Consider the following 16,450-nt stretch of genomic DNA (forward strand, 5'->3'; position numbering starts at 1 on the left):
GGAATTGCCTTAATCACGGGCACGCAGGTCGGAAATGCTTGGAGAAGTGAGCAAAGAGGTTTTTTTTTTTTTAAAAAGGCCTGGGAGATCCAACCCAATGCAACTGGGAGGAGTTTGGGGCTTTAACTGCAAAGATTTTGCCATCAAACAGGAATGTGTAACGTATAAGTGTGGAGTGAGGTTTTCAAGTATCTTAATAAGTAAAGAAAATAGCTTTCTTTGTAATTTGGAGTATCAGCTACTTACAAATTTAGTTTAGTCTTAAAATGCGAAATCTTGTCGTGTAACTCTTTAAATTGGTCTGGGGGTTCACATCTTGTATTTTCACATTAACGGTCTCATCAAGGTCATAACAGGAAGCAGAACTTTGAATGAGCTCAAGTTTATGGAAGGTTGAAGATGGTAGGTTAGTCAGGACAGCACTGGAATAGTCGACTCTGGCGGTAACAAAAGCATGGAAAAGTGTTTTAACAGCAGATGGGTCGAGGCAAGAGGCTAGCGATTTTGAGATGGTGGAAATACGCAGTCGTAAAAATGGAGAGGATATAGGGTAAAGATAAACAAAAAGAACACCACATAATCAACGTAAAATAACATGGATTCACAACCATTGAAGGAGAAGTGAAATACTATGTTGCAGTACTTAATCTCAAAGTGGAAACCCAAGGATAGACAATATACCCAGTTTCTGCACCTAACTTTAGAAATGTTAGGAAGGTGATGCCTTCAACTAGGAAATCAAACTTACTAAGTTTTTAAAAAAAAGATATAATGTATTTTCAGAAACACTTGTGGGTAAACCATTGTAATACTTTAACCTCAAGTACTCTCTTCGGCTATTTCAAACAGGAAATATGTGACTTTCCTTCCTGTATCATGCAACACCACCAGTTGGCCATCCTCAGTACCAAGTTGTAAACATTTCATTTTCAGATTCAATAAACCAATGAAGAGACTTTTAGGCTACAAGTGCTGAAGCTGGGGAGGATTCAGATTTCCAGTTGAATGGAAGTACCCTCTTGGACTAACAATGAGCCAGCCTGTAGATTCTGCAGTCAATAAGAATCAAACAGAACTTGGCATCTTTACCCTTCCTGTTGCTCTCCAAATCTTTGCGGACAGACATAGCACGCTCCTGCCAAAGATTGTTCCAGTCAGCACTACCTTCCAGACACAGTATGTTCCCATGGCTCAAACTCACAACCGATGATGTAAAACAGCAATTCACAATCTGACAAAGAAAGGCTCGGCTCCATCATTGCCCTGGTGCATTTTTGTTACTGGGGCTAAGATACTGAGGAGCCTAAAAGTGGACAGGCTGGCTCCAAACCTTCCAAAGATTTTGTACCATTTGATTAAGACTATTGTGATTGTCCTCACTTTAATTGACTGGTGGGGAAAAGAACCTTCTTAAAAAATATAAAGGTCCTGCAAATACAGAGAGAGCAACAACTTTTACACATACCTTGAACATGTTAATCTGAAATTCTTCTCTCTGCTATTATAGAATAGGTGCTAACCTATTTAACATGAATAGGTCAATGTCTCCACTAGAAGAGACTTTCTGATAAATGTGTTAAGCTGTATTCTACCCCATCAAGTGATTTCAGAGTTAAGCATTTTTGTTTAGGAAACCTGTGCATAATTTTTGTTCCCTTCCAACAAAAGATACACTCGAATACTTCAGATGGAAGAAATGATATAGATCAAGAAGGGTGGAAATATGGGGTGCACCATAATTCAAAGGACAATAAGTATGCTAGATGACTAAATTATAATTCCTAATAGATGCAAAACAATGGATTGGTCCAAGATGACACTCAAGCAAAATATAACCCTGCCAAGTTGCACAAAGCCAGTGAAAAGCAAATTTGAAATCTTCTTTACAAAAGATACTGTGACAATGTGGAACGCACAGCCCTAGCAGCCTATAGGTCCAGAATCAGTGGAGAAGTTTAAACGGGAGATGTAGATACTTATTCTGGAAAGGCATGAAAGATTTGGAGGAAGGATGTGGAAGAGATTAGAATCAATAAAATAAAGAGCGACCATGACTAACAAAATAGAGGAGGTCAGATAGATCAAACAGCCTACTCATGTTCCTACTGTCACACTCATGAAAAGTGCAGTGATGAAGATACTGAACCAAACTGAAGAGTTATAAAAAATTGACTTTTACTTTTTAGAAAAGGTGGACTAAGTGCTGCAAAATGGCAACTGAAGGCGGCACAGTGGTTAGCACCGCAGCCTCACAGCTCCAGCGACCCAGGTTCGGTTCTGAGTACTGCCTGTGCGGAGTTTGCAAGTTCTCCCTGTGACCGCGTGGGTTTCCGCCAGGTGCTCCGGTTTCCTCCCACAGCCAAAGACTTGCAGGTTGATAGGTAAATTGGCAGTTGTAAATTGCCCCTAGTGTAGGTAGGTGGTAGGAGAATTGAGGGAAGGCGGGGATGTGGTAGGGAATATGGGATTAATGTAGGATTAGTATAAATAGGTGGTTGATGGTCAGCAGAGACTCGGTGGGCCGAAGAGCCTGTTTCAGTGCTGTATCTCTCTATGAAATTCAAAGAAGGTCGGGCTGACGGGGCCTGTATATTCAAACTGTCTCACTGTCTGTTAAGGACAAAAGGATAGATTCCAAGCTAAGAGGGGTCAATTACACCCATCCTGAACCCATCAAGAGACATTCCTGGACTGAATGGGTTCTTCTGAAACAAAGAAGGTGTGAAGTAGCCACATCCTGGTCCATTGTTGGTCATCACAGGGAGGGGGCCCTGTGACTCCTAACAGAGGCAACATGAGAGAGATTTTTACCTTAAAAAAGTAGCTTTCTGGAGAGAGAGGGGAGATATCACAACAACATCCCAAACAGCCTGTCCAGCTGAGAGCTGTGAGAGATACAGCAAAAACCAAAGAAGAAGCCCTGCTGCAAATTCTACATTCAACTTGGTGCAGCACAGAACTGAAAGTGACCACTAAAATTAGAATTAGAATTAGAATATTACAGCGCAGTACAGGCCCTTCGGCCCTCGATGTTGCGCCGATCATCTGACCTACACTATTCCATTTACATCCATATGTCTATCCAATGACCACTTAAATGCCCTTAAAGTTGGCGAGTCTACTACTGTTGCAGGCAGGGCGTTCCACGCCCCTACTACTCTCTGCGTAAAGAAACTACCTCTGACATCTGTCCTATATCTTTCACCCCTCAACTTAAAGCTATGTCCCCTCGTGTTTGCCATCCTCATCCGAGCAAAAAGACTCTCACTATCCACCCTATCTAACCCTCTGATTATCTTGTATGTCTCTATTAAGTCACCTCTCCTCCTCCTTCTCTCTAACGAAAACAACCCCAAGTCCCTCAGCCTTTCCTCGTAAGACCTTCCTTCCATACCAGGCAACATCCTAGTAAATCTCCTCTGCACCCTTTCCAAAGCTTCGACATCCTTCCTATAATGCGGTGACCAGAACTGCACGCAATACTCCAGGTGCGGCCTCACCAGAGTTTTGTACAGCTGCATCATGACCCCGTGGCTCTGAAACTCGATCCCCCTACTAATAAAGGCTAACACACCATATGCCTTCTTAACAGCCCTATTAACCTGGGTAGCAACTTTCAGGGATTTATGTACCTGGATACCAAGATCTCTCTGCTCATCTACACTACCAAGAATCTTCCCATTAGCCCAGTACTCTGCATTGCTGTTACTCCTTCCAAAGTGAATCACCTCACACTTCTCCGCATTAAACTCCATTTGCCATCTCTCAGCCCAGCTCTGCAGCCTATCTATGTCCCTCTGTACCCTACAACACCCTTCGACACTATCCACAACTCCACCGACCTTCGTGTCATCCGCAAATTTACTAACCCACCCTTCTGCACCCTCATCCAGGTCGTTTATAAAAATGACAAACAGCAGTGGCCCCAAAACAGAACCTTGCGGTACACCACTAGTAACTAAACTCCAGGATGAACATTTGCCATCAACCACCACCCTCTGTCTTCTTTCAGCTAGCCAATTTCTGATCCAAAGCTCTAAATCACCTTCAACCCCATACTTGCGTATTTTCTGCAATAGCCTACCGTGGGGAACCTTATCAAACGCCTTACTGAAATCCATATACACCACATCCACGGCTTTACCCTCATCCACCTGTTTGGTCACCTTCTCGAAAAACTCAATAAGGTTTGTGAGGCACGACCTACCTTTCACAAAACCGTGCTGACTATCGCAAATGAACTTATTCTTTTCAAGATGATTATAAATCCTGTCTCTTATAACCTTTTCCAACATTTTACCCACAACCGAAGTAAGGCTCACAGGTCTATAATTACCAGGGCTGTCTCTACTCCCCTTCTTGAACAAGGGGACAACATTTGCTATCCTCCAGTCCTCCGGCACTACTCCTGTCGACAATGACGACTTGAAGATCAACAACAACGGCTCTGCAATCTCCTCCCTGGCTTCCCAGAGAATCCTAGGATAAATCCCATCTGGCCCAGGGGACTTATCTATTTTCACTCTTTCCAAAATTGCTAACACCTCCTCCTTGTGAATCTCAATCCCATCTAGCCCAGTAGGCTGTATCTCAGTAATCTCCTCGGCAACATTTTCTTTCTCTACTGTAAATACTGACGAAAAATATTCATTTAACGCTTCCCCTATCTCCTCTGATTCCGCACACAACTTCCCACTACTATCCTTGATTGGCCCTGTTCTAACTCTTATCATTCGTTTATTCCTGATATACCTATAGAAAGCCTTAGGGTTTTCTTTGATCCTATCCGCCAATGACTTCTCGTGTCCTCTCCTTGCTCTTCTTAGCCCTCCCTTTAGATCCTTCCTGGCTAGCTTGTAACTCTCAAGCGCCCTAACTGAGCCTTCACGTCTCATCCTAACATAAGCCGCCCTCTTCCTCTTGACAAGCGCTTCAACTTCTTGAGTAAACCACGGCTCCCTTGCTCGACAACTTCCTCCCTGCCTGACAGGTACATACTTATCAAGGACACGCATTAGCTGCTCCTTGAATAAGCTCCACATTTCGTTTGTGCCCATCCCCTGCAGTTTCCTTCCCCATCCTACACATCCTAAATCTTGCCTAATCGCGTCATAATTTCCTTTCCCCCAGCTATAATTCTTGCCCTGCGGTATATACCTGTCCCTGCTCATCGCTAAGGTAAACCTAACCGAATTGTGATCACTATCGCCAAAGTGCTCACCTACATCTAAATCGAACACCTGGCCGGGTTCATTACCCAGTACCAAATCCAATGTGGCATCGCCCCTGGTTGGCCTGTCCACATACTGTGTCAGAAAACCCTCCTGCACACACTGGACAAAAACTGACCCATCTAAAGTACTCGAACTATAGTATTTCCAGTCAATATTTGGAAAGTTAAAGTCCCCCATAACCACTACCCTGTTACTCTCGCTCCTGTCGAGAATCATCTTCGCTATCCTTTCCTCTACATCTCTGGAACTATTCGGAGGTCTATAGAAAACTCCCAACAGGGTGACCTCTCCTCTCCTGTTTCTAACCTCGGCCCATACTACCTCAGTAGACGAGTCCTCAAACGTCCTTTCTGCCGCTGTAATACTTTCCTTGATTAACAATGCCACACCCCCCCCTCTTTTACCCTCTTCTCTGTTCTTTCTGAAACATCTAAATCCCGGAACCTGCAACATCCATTCCTGCCCCTGCTCTACCCATGTCTCCGAAATGGCCACAACATCAGGATCCCAGGTACCAACCCATGCTGCAAGCTCACCCACCTTATTCCGGATGCTCCTGGCGTTGAAGTAGACACACTTTAAACCAAGTTCTTGCTTGCCAGTGCCCTCTTGCGTCCCTGTAACCTTATCCCCTACCTCACTACTCTCAACATCCTGTCCACTGGCACTGCAATTTAGGTTCCCATTCCCCTGCTGATTTAGTTTAAACCCCCCCGAAGAGCACTAACAAATCTCCCCCCCAGGATATTGGTACCCCTCTGGTTCAGGTGAAGACCATCCTGTTTGTAGAGGTCCCACCTACCCCAGAAAGAGCCCCAATTATCCAGGAAACCAAAACCCTCCCTCCTACACCATCCCTGCAGCCACGTGTTCAACTCCTCTCTCTCCCTATTCCTCTCTTCGCTAGCACGTGGCACAGGCAACAACCCAGAGATAACAACTCTGGTTGTTCTCGCTCTAAGCTTCCACCCTAGCTCCCTGAATTTCTGCCTTAAATCCCCATCTCTCTTCCTACCTATGTCGTTGGTGCCTATGTGGACCACGACTTGGGGCTGCTCCCCCTCCCCCTTAAGGATCCCAAAAACACGATCGGAGACATCACGTACCCTGGCACCTGGGAGGCAACACACCAACCGTGAGTCTCTCTCGTTCCCACAGAACCTCCTATCTGTTCCCCTAACTATGGAGTCCCCAATGACTAATGCTCTGCTCCTCTTCCCTTTTCCCTTCTGAGCAACAGGGACAGACTCTGTGCCAGAGACCTGCACCCCATTGCTTACCCCTGGTAAGTCGTCCCCCCCAACAGTATCCAAAACGGTATACCTGTTGTTGAGGGAAACGGCCACAGGGGATCCCTGCACTGCCTGCTGGTTCCCTTTCCTTCCCCTGACGGTAACCCATCTACCTACTTCTTTTACCTGAGGTGTGACTGCCTCCCTATAACTCCTGTCAATAATCCCCTCCGCCTCCCGAATGATCCGAAGTTCATCCAGCTCCAGCTCCAGTTCCCTAACGCGGTCTGCGAGGAGCTGGAGTTGGGTGCACTTCCCGCAGATGCAGTCAGCAGGGACACTCTTGGCGACCCCTACCTCCCACATTCTGCAGGAGGAACATACAACTGCCTTTACCTCCATTCCCACTATTCTAGATTCCCAATAAATCTACTGAAAAACCAAACGAAAAAAAAAAGTCAAAACTTGTTCGCTTAGCAATCCGACGGACTGAAGTTTTAAATAAAAAGCTTACCTTATCAACACCCTAGAGTCCTTTTTTTTTGGTTAGAGGAGGAGGGTGGGTGGGAGACACCACACGTGTAGTGTCTCGGGTACTGCCACTGCCCAAATAAATAGTTTTCCCCTACCCAGCAGTCCCCGGTCCTCCGAAACAAAAAAGGGATTAACTTGTAACTTACTGAAATTGACCGCTCAGCTGAAAGTCCGCTCCGCACCCCGTTCTATCAAGGCTGCTCCTCGCAAAAGACAAAGATTTTAAAACTGCCCAAATAAATAGTTTTCCCCTACCCAGCAGTCCCCGGTCCTCCGAAACAAAAAAGGGATTAACATGTAACTTACTGAAATTGACCGCTCAGCTGAAAGTCCGCTCCGCACCCCGTTCTATCAAGGCTGCTCCTCGCAAAAGACAAAGATTTTAAAACTGCCCAAATAAATAGTTTTCCCCTCCCCAGCAGTCCCCGGTCCTCCGAAACAAAAAAGGGATTAACTTGTAACTTACTGAAATTGACCGCTCAGCTGAAAGTCCGCTCCGCACCCCGTTCTATCAAGGCTGCTCCTCGCAAAAGAATATCTACAAACAACCCAGCTTAAGAGAAAAAGTGTCCTCCAAGAAGATTCAACAGGTTTACCATGAACCCTGAACACCGAGCTCACTTCAAACCACTTATCCTTCTCCTCGCTTATCTATATATTTGTGTGTGTGTGTGTGTGTGTGTGTGTGTGTGTGTGTGTGTGTGTGTGTTTGTTTGTTTGTGAGAGTGCGTGTGACTGCATGAATGTGTGCGTGGGTGCGGTTCTGGCCATTTCGGGAATGAATGTTGTTCAATATAAGTAGTTAATCTTCTGTTTTAAACCTACAAGAAAACTTGTCAGAGTCTGTTTACTTGACAAACAAAACATAAGGAGTTAAAACCCTAACAACAAAGACACTTGCTGTAGTCAGCTGGGCAGTGGACAGCGGGGACCAACCACATCCCTTACCACCTGGCCATAACACTACAATGAATACAATGTATTCTTGAAACAAGTTGCTAGCAATAATTTGAAGCTAACACCATTACTCCATGTGGGTACACAATAAATAAGTGTCGACCTACCCAATATTAGCTTATGCAGTGGCCGCTACCAAAGTGGAGTGCCTTTGAACCTGAGTTATCCCACACCAGTGTAATTAACAGTTCAGAGCAATGTAACAGCATTTAGGCCAGATGGCGTTTGTAGACAGGGAAACAAAAGACTTGGAAGACTTTTCATGGCATGTGAGCATCGCTGGCAAAGCCAGCATTTGTTGCCCATAGTAACTGCCCTTGACACAGTGGTGGTGGCCACCTTCTTGAACCACTGCAGTCTGCAGTGGATGTGGTGTAAGTACTCCCCCAATGCTATTGGGAAAGGAGTTCCTGGAATCTGACCCAGACAAGGAAGGAAAGGCAATATAGTTCCAAGTCTGGACGATGTGCGTCTTCGAGAGGATCTTGCAGGTGATGGTGTTACAATGCGTCTACTGCCCTTGTTCTTCCAGCTGGTAGGGGTTGTGAGTTAGGAGGGTGCTGTAGAAGGAGCCTTGGTGAGTTACTGCAGTGCACCTTGTAGACAGTATACACTGCTGCCACTGTGCACCAGTGGTGAAGGGAGTGTATGTTTAAGGTAGTGAATGGGGTGTCGATCAAGCCGGATGCTTTGTCCTGGATGGTGTCGAGCTTCTTGAGTGTTTTTGGAGCTGCACTCATCCAGGCAAGTGGAGAGTATTCCATTACTCTTGACTTGTGCCTAGTAGATGGTGGACAGGCTTTGGGGAGTCAGGAGGTGAGTTTCTCACCACAGAATTCGCAGCCTCTGACCTGCTCTTGTAGCCACAGTATTTATTTGGCTGGTCCAGTTACGTTTCTCGTCAATGATAACCCCCAGGACGTTGATGGTGTGGGATTCAGCAAGGTTGATGCCACTGAAACTGATTAGGAGATGGTTAGATTTTCTCTTGTAGGAGATGGTCATTGCCTGATACTTCTCTGGCACAAATGTTACTTGCCACTTATCAAACTAAGCCTGAATAAGCCAGGTATTGCTGCATGTGGACATGGACTGCTTCGTTATCCGAGGAGTCGCGAATGACTCTGAGCACTGTGCAATCATCAGTGAACATCCCCACTTCTGACCTTATGTCAGAGAAGGTCCTTGATAAAGCAACTGAAGATGATTGGGCTTAGGACACTACCCTGTGGAACTCCTGCAGTGATGTCCTGGAGCTGAGATGATTGACCTCCAACAACCTCAACCATCTTCCTTTATGATAGGTATGACTCCAACCAGTTGAGAGCTGTTTCTCCGATTCCCACCGACTTCAATTTGGCTAGGGCTCCTTGATGCCACACTCATTCAAATGCTGCCTTGATGCCAAGGGCAGTCACTCTCACCTCACCACCGGAATCCAGTTCTTTTCTTCATGCTTGGACCAAGGGTGTAATGAGGTCTGGAGCCAAGTGGCCCTGGGAGACCAAAGCCAATTTAATTTGAATAGCACCATTAATACTGAAAAGCATTCCAAAACATGTCAGAGATCCGGAAGGAGAAGCAAGCTGCGAGCCAATGGAGGAAAGATTTAGAAGAGGTGTGAAATAGCTCAATCTGGAATATCACAGCAGAGCTCCAAGGCAACTCAAGACATAGCTGCTAATGGCCGGGCAAAAGGAGGCGATGCCAGAGGGCGGTGGATGGGTTGGGCACACAAGATGTGGTGCTGGAGGGATCAAAGAAATTTGAGGAGTTTAGAGCTAGAGGAACTTAGAGTTGGAGGGGTAAGTTCACAGGGCTTTAAACAGAAACAAGACAAATTTCAAATTTTGGCTATAGGCCAATGACGACAGTGGTGTTATATGAATGGAACTTGGGGCAAGATGGAATATTGGCAGCAGAATTTTAGAGCAGCTGAAGCTTACATGGATTGCTGGACGAGAAGTTACCTAGAAGATAATTGGAGCAATCAAGTCCGGAGGTGACAAAAGCATAAAAGATATTGGACCCGTGGCCTTATAGGAACTGGAGGCAGGCAGTCCTTGTGATGGAAATGATGTTAAAACTGAGTTAATGGTTGATCAGAACATTGAGGCTGCAAAACATCTTTTCAGCTCAAAGATAATGGCCAATGAATGTCATGAAATCAGTGGTACAGAGGTTGTGGAGAGGACAGTAATTTCCACTAGGTTGTGCTGTTCTTTTTCCAGTGCAATTTACCAATGGGCCAAAACTGTCACAGAAGATTATGGAACTTTAAGCAAAATTACGTTTCTGATTTTGCAGGTCTCTGCTAGTTTAAAATACATTGTGCTAGCAGCTGGCCCTGCCACAAAATATCACCTCCAAGATCAAATTAACCATGACAAGCTTCCACTTACAGGCCTTTGACGAGGCTCTTAAAATTCTTTTTGGTGTAAGGAAACCAATAGGCATGTTTTTAAAACTTTCAGTCTTTTTTAAAATTACTATGAAATTGACTATTGTACACTGGTGTACCTATTAAATTGTTCTGTATAGTATATAAAAGCCCTTTTTAGTTATTTAAAATTGGTGGTGGACTAGACACTGATTAAAAATACTTTTTGGTGATAACCCCATTTTCAGCTGTATTAATAAAACTGCACCAGGTTACTACTTTTAAATACATCAAGGAACATATTTTAATACAAGACAAAAGTTTTTAAAAAGTTATGTGCTACAATTGTGCTGGTTCAAATGCACATGCATTTGAGCAGAAATTTGAGGAAAAAATACATTTCTCAAAACTAGTGCAATTTTGAGTGTGATTTTTGCCTGGACTGCCAATTGTGCCCAAAGCAGAAACTCTTGACTAATGGCTTTGCTCTTCCTAATCTTTAGCTGGAGGACATTACAACTAATTTAAGAATCAGATGAACCCACTAATCGGACAGTTAGTGGACCAGTCAAGCTGGGTGCCACCAGCATACATACGGAAACTGACCCAAATCTTTGGGTGTTGTCACCAAGAAGCAGCATGTAGAAAGAGGAATGGGCCAAGGATGGAACCTTGGAGGGTTCTTGAGGTGGTGTTTTGGGGGTGGAAATAGAGGCCATTACTGGACATGCTCTAGCTATGATTCAATAACTGACAGAAACTAGGGCAGTCCCACCTAGCTAGACAACAGAGGTGGTAATCAGGGAGGATGGTGTGGTCAACATGTAAAAGAATGCAAACAGGTCAACGAGGAGAGCAATGCAGCACAGTACCGTACTGGTACAAGCAACAATGCATGGGTCACCTAATATATCCTTGACAAAAGCATCATAAGCATGACTACCATAAAAGGTCATTGTTATTAGGAATTTTTTTAAATCACTGGTAAGCAATAGTTACAGTTGCAATTTTTAACTATTTGTGCAGATTTTTCCTCCAGCTAAACATTAGGAAAACCAAAACAATTGGCCAAGAATTTCTACTCTGGGCACAACTGGCCATTTAAGTCTATGGATAGAGTCATTTTGGTGCTGGGACCCAAGTGGAAATCTGACTGGATTAATTCAAATATGAGTTGCAGGAGAAGTGAGCACAGATCTGCAAAGCAACTTGAGAAGAAAGGAACGGAGGGCTTTTTTGAAGAAGGGATGGTGACAATGATTTTGAAACAGTGATAAAGAAATTAATCCTCTTCTCACTTCTTAGAGGTGTAAGTGGAGGGAAGTGCATAAAAGCAGCCTATGGTTATCCTCATTACCTCATAATCTTAGAGTAGCAGCCTGTCTTGGCAGGAGACCAGAGCCAAGTAAAACCAGATCCAGAGGTTAATATGGACTAGTTAAGTCGTAGCTACATGCATTGAACTAGAATGCATCATTAACACCAAACTACCTATTTATCTCTCTCACCAGTCCCTCTCTGAATCCTTATAATCCAATTTCCAACCAGCTCACATTATCAAAACCCTGGATAATAACTCAAATGACATGTAATTTAACAGTGATTCTGGCTCACTTTCATTCTTGATCCCTCTGCCACCTTCAATTCTGTTGATTTTTCTGACCTATTTTATCGGCTCATCACTGTGTTTGCACTCTTGCATGTCCCAGATTAGACACTACCATCGCCTCCAACATTTCTCCCTCCCACCCCACAGTCACCTCTAGTCTGCCTGAAGGCTTCATCCTTATCTCCTATTGATCTCCTATTGGGCGGCACAGTGGTTAGCACCGCAGCCTCACAGCTCCAGGGACCCGGGTTCAATTCTGGGTACTGTCTGTGCGGAGTTTGCAAGTTCTCCCTGTGACCGCGTGGGTTTTCGCCGGGTGCTCAGGTTTCCTCCCACCGCCAAAGACTTGCAGGTGATAGGTAAATTGGCCATTGTAAATTGCCCCTAGTGTAGGTAGGTGGTAGGGAATATGGGATTACTGTAGGGTTAGTATAAATGGATAGTTCTTGGTCGGCACAGACTCGGTGGGCCGAAGGGCCTGTTTCAGTGCTGTATCTCAAAAAAATAAAAATAACATTTATTGCGCAACTTCATAGTCAGATTGGCTACTTTACTGTGTCGTAATGAGTGCTGAGGCCAAATGCAGCAACAGCTTACATTTATATAGTGCCTTTAGCATAATAAAAGGCCCCAAGGTGCCTCACGGGGTGATATCAAACATAATTTGACACCGAGTAACTTTAGATATTAGGACTGATGACCAAAAGCTTGCTCAAAGAGTTTAATATTAATGAGCACCTTAAAATGAGGATAGAAAGGTGGAGAGGTTGAGGAAGGGAATTACAGACCTAGGCAGCTGAAAGCTGGGCGGCACAATGGCACAGTGGTTAGCACCGCAGCCTCACAGCTCCAGCGACCCGGGTTAGGTTCTGGGTACTGCCTGCGCAGAGTTTACAAGTTTTCCCTGTGACCGTGTGGGTTTCTGCTGGGTGCTCTGGTTTCCTCCCATAGCCAAAGACTCGCAGGTTGATAGGTAAATTGGCCATTGTAAATTGCCCCTAGTGTAGGTAGGTGGTAGGAGAATGGTGGGGATGTGGTAGGGAATATGGGATTTTGAAATTAATTAGTATAAGTGGGTGGTTGTTGGTCGGCACAGACTCAGTGGGCCGAAGGGCCTGTTTCAGTACTGTATCTCTCCATGACGCTAATGATGGAGCCTTGAAATTCATGGGTGCACGAGGCTAGAGTTGGAGAAGCCTGGAGATCTCGGAGGACTCGTAGGACGTTAGAGGGACAGGGCATGGAGGGATCTGAAAGCAAGGATCAGTATTTTAAAATTCATCCCCATCATTGTTCCAGCAGAGATTGATAAACTCTGCACTTACCTACTGAGCCAGAGATTCCATCCTTACCTTAATATAGTGCCACCCCTTTCAGCTTTAAACCATATTAACCATTATTAAGGCTGAAGGAAGCTTCAAAACAAAGTATAGCTTATTACATCAGTGTACAGAATTCTCCGGGTTATTTCACAGCAGAAATTTACAGAACTTAAGACAAGCATTCATTTATTACAATTTTTAGGTTTAAAATGCAATCCTTTACTTTGCTGTGTTGACAATCTCAGCTACACTATTGTATGATTCTGCGTAACTGTACATGTATATATTTGCATGTGAGAATGGGGAGGCGAGTGTAGGACATCTCAGGACAAATCAATATCAGCTCCTCATGTATAAAAAGGGCATAGGTTTAACAGGGCAGGCACTGCATACTTGACTGCATGTGTGACCGAGAAAGACTGGGACAAAATCCAAAAGGATAACATGGTGAAATACTTAACCCTGCACTGTCCCCTACCCCACCCTTCCAACTCTTCTGTTAGCTCGCTGTCAAGAATAGAACTAGTATATTCACATATCATGAACAGTTATATCACACTGTATGGTAGGTTCCATGACCAGGTGCAACAGATGTGTCAATTTCAGTTTTCCATGTACAGGCAATAGATGTAATTTGCATATCACAAATGAAATAGCTCATTTACTGAGCACAGGGCATTTATTTCCCCAGAATAATTAGGAGCATTAACAAAACAGTAACTGATACAATAATTACAAAATGCAAAACGTCATGGATAACAGGAGGCTAAAGGGGAACCGGCAGATTTTCAGAAGGCATTTGATAAGGTGCCACATTAAAGGTTTTTGCGGAAAATAAAAGCTCATGATGTAGGGGGTAACATTTTGGCATGGACAGAAGATTGGCAGATAAATAGGTCATTTTCTGGTTGGCAACATGTAACGAGTGGTGTGCCAGAGTTCAGTGCTGGGGCCTCAACCTTTTACAATTTATATAAATGACTTGGATGAACGCAGGGAGATAGTAGTGTAGTGGTAATGTCACTAGACTAGTAAATGAGAGGCCCAGGCTAATGTTGTGAGGACACGGGTTCAAATCCCACTACAGCAACTGGTGGAATTTAAAACTAATGAACAAAAATTTAATTAATCTGGAATTGAAAACTATTCTCAGTAATGGTGCCATTAAACGATCATCGATTGTCATAAAAAACCCATCTGGTTCACTAATGTCTTTAGAGAAGGAAATCTGTCGCCCTTACCTGGTCTGGCCTACATGCGACTCCAGACCCAGAGAGCAAGGTGGTTGATTCTTAAGTGCCTTCTGAAATGGCCTAGCAAGCCATTTGTCAAGGGCAATTAGGGATGGGCAACAAATGCTGGCCTTGCCAGTAATGCCCACATCCCATGAAAGAATAAAAAGGTTGCTAAATTTACAAAGACAAGTAGGAATGTAAGTTGTGAAGAGGACATAAGGAGGCTACAAAGGGATATGGATAGGTTGTGAGTGGGCAAAGATCTGGCAAATGGAGTATAATGTGGGAAAATGTGAAATTATCTATTTTGGCAGGAAGAATCTAAAAAGAAGCATATTATCTAAATGGTGAGAGATTGTAGAGCTCTAAGATGCAGAGGGATCTGGGTGTCCTAGTGCATGAATCGCAACAGGTTAGTATGCAGATACAGCAAGTAATTAAGAAAGCTAATAGGATGTTCTTGTTTATGGCGAGGGGAACTGAATACAAAAGTAGGGAGGTTATCCTATACAGGGCATAGGTGAGACCACATCTGGAGTATTGTGTACAGTATTGGTCTCCTGATTTAAGGAAGGATGCAAATGTGTTGGAAGCAGTTCAGACATGGTTTACTAGACTAATACCTGGAATGGGCGGATTGTCTTCTGAAGAAAGGTTGGACAGGCTAGGATTGTATTCGCTGGAGTTTAGGAGAGTAAGAGGTGACTTGATTGAAACATAAAAGGTCTTGAGGGGTCTAGACATGGTGGATCTGGAAAGGATGTCTCCTCTTGTGGGAGAATCTAGAACTAGGGGTGACCGTTTAAAAATAAGGGGTCGCCCATTTAAGACAGAGATGAGGAGGAGTTTTTTCTCTCAGAGGGTCATGATTCTTTGGAACGCTCTTCCTCAAAAGGCAGTGGAAACAGAATCTTTGAATATTTTTAAGGCAGAGGTAGATAGATTCTTGATAAGCAAGGGGATGATAGGTTATTAGGGGTAGGCGGGAATGTGGAGATAATGTTACAATCAGATCAGCCATGATCTTGTTGAATGGCGAAGCAGGCTCGACGGGCCGAGTGGCCTACTCCTGCTCCTAATTTGTATGTTCGTATGTACAAAATGTCATACATATATGTCAATTTTTTCATGTATAGCAACAATACCACAAAACTCGTCACTTTCCCCGGAGTAGACCATAAGCACCGAAGAAATAGGAGCAGGAGTAGGCCAATGGGCCCCTCGAGCCTGCTCCGCCATTCAGTAAGATCGTGGCTAATCTGATTGTGGCCTTAATTCCACTTTCCTGTCTGCCCCCTAAAACCCTTGACTCCCTTGTCAATCAAAAATCTGTCTAACTCAGCCTTGAATATATTCGATGACCCAGCCTCCACTGCTCTCTGGGAAAGAGAATTCCATACACTAACCACTCTCAGAGAAGAATTCCTCCTCATCTCAGTCTTAAATAGAAAACCCCTTAATTTGAATCTGTGCCCCCTAGTTCTGGATTCTCCCACAAAGGGAAATATCCTCTCAACATCTACCACATCAAGCCCCTTCAGAATCTTATTTGTTTCAATAAGACCCTGGACAAAAACAGCAGGAAAACAATTATCTTATTTTTCTTATTTATTACTAAAGAAAAACCTGCAAGTAGTAGAGAGCAGTACTGCAATATGAACAAGTATTCAAATTATTACGACCAGGTGAGAAATGTGTCCAGGGGTCTTTTGCTGTCTTTACCAGGTCTTATTGTAACAGGGTTTAATTTTAAACATACTGTGTTTTGAGCTCCCCATTTTGTGAATCCTTGTTCACAGTTTCCAATTATAAAGCAAAGAAATGAGCACAAACAGGCTTTCTTTGGTTTAAAGCAGAAAGATGAAATTTATTAAACCTTAAACTTAAACTCTAATACGTTTAACGCCTACGGATATACAACACGCCCACGCTAGCATGCACACGTGA

At 44.0% G+C, this 16,450-nt stretch overlaps 1 protein-coding gene across 1 annotated transcript in view; it reads right to left on the reverse strand.

Moving 5' to 3' along the window:
- fam135a (family with sequence similarity 135 member A) overlaps positions 1-16,450 on the reverse strand; it is a 319,597-nt gene that overhangs the window by 231,544 nt on the left and 71,603 nt on the right. The gene's annotated exons all lie outside the window — the stretch shown is intronic.

Source organism: Heterodontus francisci, chromosome 3 (genome assembly GCF_036365525.1).
Source record: "Heterodontus francisci isolate sHetFra1 chromosome 3, sHetFra1.hap1, whole genome shotgun sequence".
Classification (NCBI taxonomy): Eukaryota; Metazoa; Chordata; class Chondrichthyes; order Heterodontiformes; family Heterodontidae; genus Heterodontus; species Heterodontus francisci.